Source organism: Phaenicophaeus curvirostris, chromosome 1 (assembly GCF_032191515.1).
Source record: "Phaenicophaeus curvirostris isolate KB17595 chromosome 1, BPBGC_Pcur_1.0, whole genome shotgun sequence".
Classification (NCBI taxonomy): domain Eukaryota; kingdom Metazoa; phylum Chordata; class Aves; order Cuculiformes; family Cuculidae; genus Phaenicophaeus; species Phaenicophaeus curvirostris.
The window spans coordinates 103626837-103633882 of record NC_091392.1 but is presented as its reverse complement, the minus strand read 5'-3'; positions in this window follow the sequence as shown (position 1 = coordinate 103633882).

The window sequence follows — 7046 nt, the reverse complement described above, 5'->3', positions numbered from 1 at the left end:
GGGGAGAAGAGGAGGACTTCTGCATGTAACTTAGATCCAAAGTGAGATCTGCTCAGTCAAAATTCTCTACCAGTAAATATTATTTCAGATTTTTCATTACTTTTTATAGCATGAACATACAAAGCTAATGAGATAAGATGTACACAACTGGAATACTGGTTATTCTGCTATTGAGCTTGGACCAATGATAAAACATTCATGGGGTGGAGTGAGAAAGAGAGGAAATGTAAGCTTTCTACCTACAGCAGAAAACATCAAAGCAATATTCACTGCACTCTACAACCACCCCCCCACCCCAAGCCCCCAGAACTCTGTACCCTTTAGGTGATACACAAATAATAAATTAAATAATCACAATGATGAGTAATGACAATATCTATAAACCAAAACTGACAGAAAACAAACAAAAGCTGAAAAAATGTCAAATTAATTACAAACAGAAAAGCAGAATATTTGTGAAATAAAGGTGCAATACCTATCCAGGTAGCAAAGACAATCTAATAAGTGCCGAACACTAGTTATATTTATCAAGAAAGATTCCAAGAAGATTTTTTTCAAGTCGGCTGCTTTCTTGCTAGTGTAGCTTCCAGCTGCAGATATACGTATTTTGCAGATATATTCATGACCGGAGGAGGATTAAAAATAAATAAATACAACATCTGTAAAAGTGCTTAATGAATGTCAGTAGATCTGTAAATACAACTGAATTACTATTTTTTAGAGAATCCACACCCTTATGCCAATGCGTTGTTGGAATATATTAACAAATATTTTTCTTTCCTATTGTCATAATGTTCAAAGTCATTTTGTCTTAAAATGCCATGACGGTTATCAAATACCTCTACTGGTAATTTGCAGAGAAATCATCTATGTTTTAGCTTAGACAAAGCATTAATTTTTACATTCAAGTAAAGGTCAGCTACCATAGCCAGATGCAGCTGTAATGAAAATATATACTGCTGAACAATTAAATAGGTCTTACCACATTCCATGTCAAATGCCTCTTTAAATTAGCTATGTTAAAACTGTACTGGAAAAAAAAAAAGGAAGTATTGAGATATGAATTACAGGACACAGACAGGAAAAGAGCACCAAGAAGAAAATGCTTGAAAAATCTGAATAATAATGTTGGTATTGCTTACAAATAGTAGGGGCTAAACTGTTAAGGATTACATTTTATGGGTTTATATACGACATTTTTTATGCATTTATAACGTTTTAGTCAATGCCTTTCAGAACAGAAGAGGAAAATGTTATGAATGATTTGGTCATATTAAGTGAAGAATGAACTGGGAGAAATTAATGTTTAAAATAACATAGTATTGTCATTTTCCTGGGAGTAAGGGAAGAGTCTACTGTAATTTTTTTATATGTGATGGCCTCTTCACGAGCTGCTTTCACATAATTAGCTGGATGTGACAGTAATAAGTGGGTCAAATTTATTTATGAATGTGATTCTAAGTAGTGGCATTAAGATCTCATTTTACAACTCTTAATGAAAACATACTCTGAGCATTAAAAAATATTTAAAAATTTTACATCACAAAGTGCTATGTATTATTGATAAAAGTGTATCCTTTAACTGCCAAGTGCACACTGAGTTTTAACAAAGCCATACTTAAGAATTTCTGGGATTAAAATTAAATCATGTTAAAATTTGAACCCTACTTAAAGAGACCATGAAAGCTACTTGCTGTAGTACTCTTAAGAAATACAATCACAAACTTCCACAGATTTGCTGTTATAGCTGTTTGTCTCTCTGTTGTCCTTTCTGGATAATCACAGATTATGGTTCAGTTCAGTATCAAGGGTAGCCTGAAAGATGGCACTGTGGATCCGAGCAGCCTTCACATCATTAGAATCTGGAAGCTAAGCAGACATAGATTTTGAATGAAAACTCTGCTTAGAGGCCTTCAACCAGGATCAAGATTTCAATTGTATTTGCATTTGTACAGAGCCAGGAGGGTTTGGTTGAAATTGGAGACTTTTCTAAGCCCGTATTTTTAAGGTTCAGCATCTAAAGAAATTCACAACTAGACAGAAAGAATTCTTTTTGATTTCATTTTTATTACCTGTAGAACCAAAGGTTAGTATTTTTAAATTTTTCCACTGACAGGACTTAAAAAACCCAAACGTAAATCATAGAATCATAGAATCACCAGGTTGGAAAAGACCCACCAGATCATTGCGTCTATCAACCCATTCCTATCAACCACTAAACCATGCCCCTCAGCGCCTCATCCACCTGTCCTTTAAACACCTCCAGGGAAGGTGACTCAACCACCTCCCTGGGCAGCCTGTTCCAGTGCACAATGACCCTTTCTGTGAAATATTTTTTCCTAATGTCCAGCCTAAACCTTCCCTCGCAGAGTCTGAGGCCATTCCCTCTTGTCCTGTCCCCTGTCACTTGGGAGAAGAGGCCAGCACCCTCCTCTCTACAACCTCCTTTCAGGTAGTTGTAGAGAGCAATGAGGTCTCCCCTCAGCCTCCTCTTCTCAAGGCTAAACAACCCCAGCTCTCTCAGCCATTCCTCATAAAGCCTATTCTCCAGCCCCTTCACCAGCTTCATTGCTCTTCTCTGGACTCGCTCCAGAGCCTCAACATCCTTCTTATGGTGAGGGGCCCAGAACTGAACACAGTATTTGAGGAGCGGTCTCACCAGTGCCGAGTACAGGGGCAGAATAACCTCCCTGGACCTGCTGGCCACACCGTTTCTGATACAAGCCAAGATGCCATTGGCCTTCTTGGCCACCTGGGCACACTGCTGGGTCATGTTCAGTCGGCTGTCAACCAACACCCCCAGGTCTTTCTCCTCCAGGCAGCTTTCTAGACAGACTTCTCCTAGTCTGTAGCACTGCATAGGGTTGTTGTGCCCCAAGTGCAGGACCCGGCATTTGGCCTTGTTAAACCTCATCCCACTGGACTCAGCCCAGAGGTCCAGCCTGTTCAGATCCCTTTGCAGAGCCTCCCTACTCTCCAGCAGATCCACAAATAAACCAGAGAATGTTGAAATTCTTCAAATCAGTAGTATTTCACTTTTGTTTTGTTAACATATAGTGACAAAACACAGTTGATAAAAATGGTTTATCTGACCTGTTTTAGATATGTATCTTAGCATGAAAGGAATCACATCAGAAAAGTGCTAAGTCTTCTTCCGTACACAGAGATGTAACACAGTCCGAGCTCAGGTATGGACAGGTCAGAAGACTCTCACCTGTGGGGTACAGATCACAGATATCTACCCCCAGGAGATATCACTGTCCTACCTGTAAAATATGTATTTAGTCCTGCAATGAAAATAACAGAGAGGTATGTGTCATCCACACATGCATGTGCCCAGTTTATGCAAAGTCGTTGCCTAAACACAACAGCTGGAATGAAAAATTCTTTCAGACAACTTTGCCTTCTCTCTCACTTTTTTCTTTCTCCTGAAGGACAACATAAGATGTGGCTTTGCAATTTAATTAGATGTGGCACATGTTGCTATAAGCTACATGCAAGTACAGTATTTATGCCAAGTATGAGCAATCCTAGAGTAATTATGGTTTATGTTTTACAGAGGGCATGTCACTCAGTAGACAAGTTTCATGAAAGGACTGAGAAAAAGAAATGCCAAGAAAAGAAAAGAAAATTATGGGCCAGAGGGTTTAAAGCTCCCAGATGAATAAAAGGAAACTGGAAAGTCGCCTAATGACAGAGGAGCAGATATGACAATAATGACAGTGAAAAACTAGATGTTAGTTTAAGGTCAGATTGCCAAACCAGGCACTGTGCTCAGGCTGCTGAGAGGCAATTACTCCAAGACTTGCTAGGAGAAGTACTTTTTCAAAGATCTGCTCCAGAGCCTTCAGGGTGTAATTCTCTTTCCATGATACAAGTTGAATAAGAAAGGCAATTTCAGAAGGTGGATGCAGAGAAGTAATGTCTACCACGGGGGTGAGGTTTAGATGGAAGTCTGGCTTAAGTCTTAATGTCTTGCTCTGAAAGCAAATGTGATACTCAAATCATTTCAGCCTGTTTCAGAAGCAGAGTTTCATAAGCCCCTGTTTTTTTCTGGGAAAAGTTGTATCTTGTGTTTTCATTCCTTTCCAGGTGAGTCCAGCTGTCAAAAGGTAGCGAAGAGTGAGATCTCACTGCGATTTTAGATCAATTATACTGAGAACAAATATAAATTATTTTGTATTTTTCACATATAAACATGGCAAATGGCTGGTTTTCCATGTATATATAATAGTTCCTATCAAAAATTTGCAATATGACATGAACGAAAATCTCTTTACCATAATCCTTCAGTTTACAAGGACCATATCTGATCATAGGGCAACAGTATTTCTATTTTTCAAAAAATTCTACCACAGCACCAGATCCACAAACAGTTAGAATTGGACAAAGCATCCTATTTGTGGTTTCATAAGTGCTGAGGCAATAACATCCACATTTCCCTCTCTTTCTCCTTCAAATACGTTCTATGAGATATCTCAGGTTTGCATTTATTTTGCTTTCTTTTTATTGACATAATCCCACTGAGAACTAGTCAAACTTCCTGGGGTCAACAAATATATTCAGGCCTTTATTCTTCCTCAATTTATTTACAGCTGATGAATTTCCAGCATACAACAGGTATTCATATTAATTCCTAAACGCACGACTTTGCACAGTGAGTTACTTAACTTCATCTTATTTCTATTACTTTAGTCCTCAAGGTGACCCACTCTTCCTTCATACCAACAGTTGCTCACAATTTTTGTGACCAGCACATTTCATTATTGGACTCCTGCTTTTGTGCCAAGTACTTTAATGAAAATATTAATTGATTGTCCCAGAATTGATCCTCAAGGGGCTATACTGATAGCCTCATAATATTATTAAGCCTTATATTTTAGTACTAATTATATTGTATTATTTATATTATGGCAGCAATTAACCATCCTGCAACAATATACACAAAAAGTGCAAAGCAGAGAGCCCTTGTCCAGATGAGCCAACTACCTGGCAAGACAAACAGAGACAGGTTGGAAATCTGGAGAGGCCATAATCTAGATGATGTTATGGCAGCTGTAATTAAGATTATCTGAGAATTTAACATAGTTTAAAATTTAGATTTCTGCTATTTGGAAATTAAGAGGGGGGGGAAAAAGAAATCCTGTTATATCTGATTCAACTACAAGACTGATGATCTAAGGTTAGTGGAAAACGGAATTTTTTAAGCAGCTAGTAAGGAAATGGATACCAATAAAGATACTTTGTTGCCTATTGTGGTGCCTAAAGAAATATTCAGAATTTTTCTTTTATGTTTGTCACAAATCAACATGCTGTCACACAAGTGTTTTCTGGATGTGTTGAATGAGATTCCAAACCATTTAATAGAAACAATTTTCAACATTAGTTTCAGCATTTCTGAGAATTCTTTTAACATATCATCCCTCACCAACACAAAATTGGTTTGATGACAGTAATCAGATTCATGAAGAACTGCCCACCTCTGAAGTATTGCAACCAGCAAATACTTATGGAAAGTACCATTTATATTTTTCCTCCTGTTTTCCCTTTGACCTTTTCTATAAATTGATGGTAATATTTGAATTAATTTCTTTAAAGCTTGATGAATTTATGAAATTATTTATTTTGTTAGGAACATTGTCAAAGTATCCCTGATAGTAACAAAATGTTCCTATTGTTAGCTGGAATAACATCCTCCATGTTTTGCCCTCAACAAAACGTATAAAATAACTGAAGTCAGTGCATATGTGGCATTTGGAATCTGCATTTCCCCAGTGTGGGCATGATGTCAAAGTGTACTGACAGTGTGCATGCATCCAAGAAAGCAAGCCTAGAAGCAGTGAGCATGGAACAAAAAATAAGAAATCACATAAAAATCTATTTTTTTGTTTTCCTTTTTTTTTTTCTTTTAGTATAGATTTATTGCACTTGAGTGGACTGGTTAACTAACTAAATAAAAGCTCTCCAAAAGCTATTGAGAAACCATCTTGACTGCAATCACAGAGCAAAACTGACAGAAGTGCTGCTGCTACTTATGGCTTATATAGAAATGTTTTTACTCAGTGTGCTTGACAGACATTAAATTAATCCAACTGTATCTTAATTCTAATTGCCACAGGGATTCAGACTATTCTGAGGCATATCTGCTGCGAAAGTTAAGTGTCTGTAGCACCTCCATACCGCAGGAAATACAGTTAAGCTCCAGTTTGTTATTTTAGTGAGCATATTCTTTCAAGGAATATGCTACATTTTAAAATGGGGCTCAGACATGCTGGTCGGTATCTTGCTGGCACAGCCTTATTAATCTCTCAGTTGTTTAAAAAAATGATGTAGATGACATTTCTCATTTGGAAGTTTTAGGATGATTACTGTGATAGCCCAAAATGGCAAACGCCATAGGAAATATCACTTGTTATTTGTTGTCATAAAGCTTTCATATACAGTACCATAGGAACCAAACAGTGCCTACTTGCTCTTCTTTCAGGAGAAAAAAAATAACCCAACACAAACCGCAAAAAAACCCCAAACACTGAAGTCCATTTTCAAATCATTTTTCACCTCCTTCTTTCAACTTAGAATTTTTGTCCTAGGACATGTAAGATTTCTGATCAATTCTTTCATGGTCTGAGATTAATATTCCAGGTGCAACAGCTTTTTCAGCATCCACGGCATTACACCTAGCTTTATGTTGCTCTCCCACCTAATTTCCTCCTTGGAGCACAGAAGACAAAGGCAGAGGAGTGGTACTTAAATACATGTGGATGTAAGCAAGAACTGGATGAGGTGCTGCCTTCCCAGAGTATCAGTAAGCCGAGCTTGTATTTTTGGCTTTTTTTCAGGCTCCTACTAGGTAGGAGAAACTGCATTGCTCTATATTCAAATCAGTAGTGTACAATTTCTTTTGCAAACATCTTGTTTAGGAATCTAATAAAATCTTTGCTTCTGCAACAATTAACTTTGCAGAAGTAAAGGGTCTTGACCATTATTTTCATGCTATCCAATTGCTTTAGGAATACTCTATTAGTTACCATTTGCTGAAAGATGGT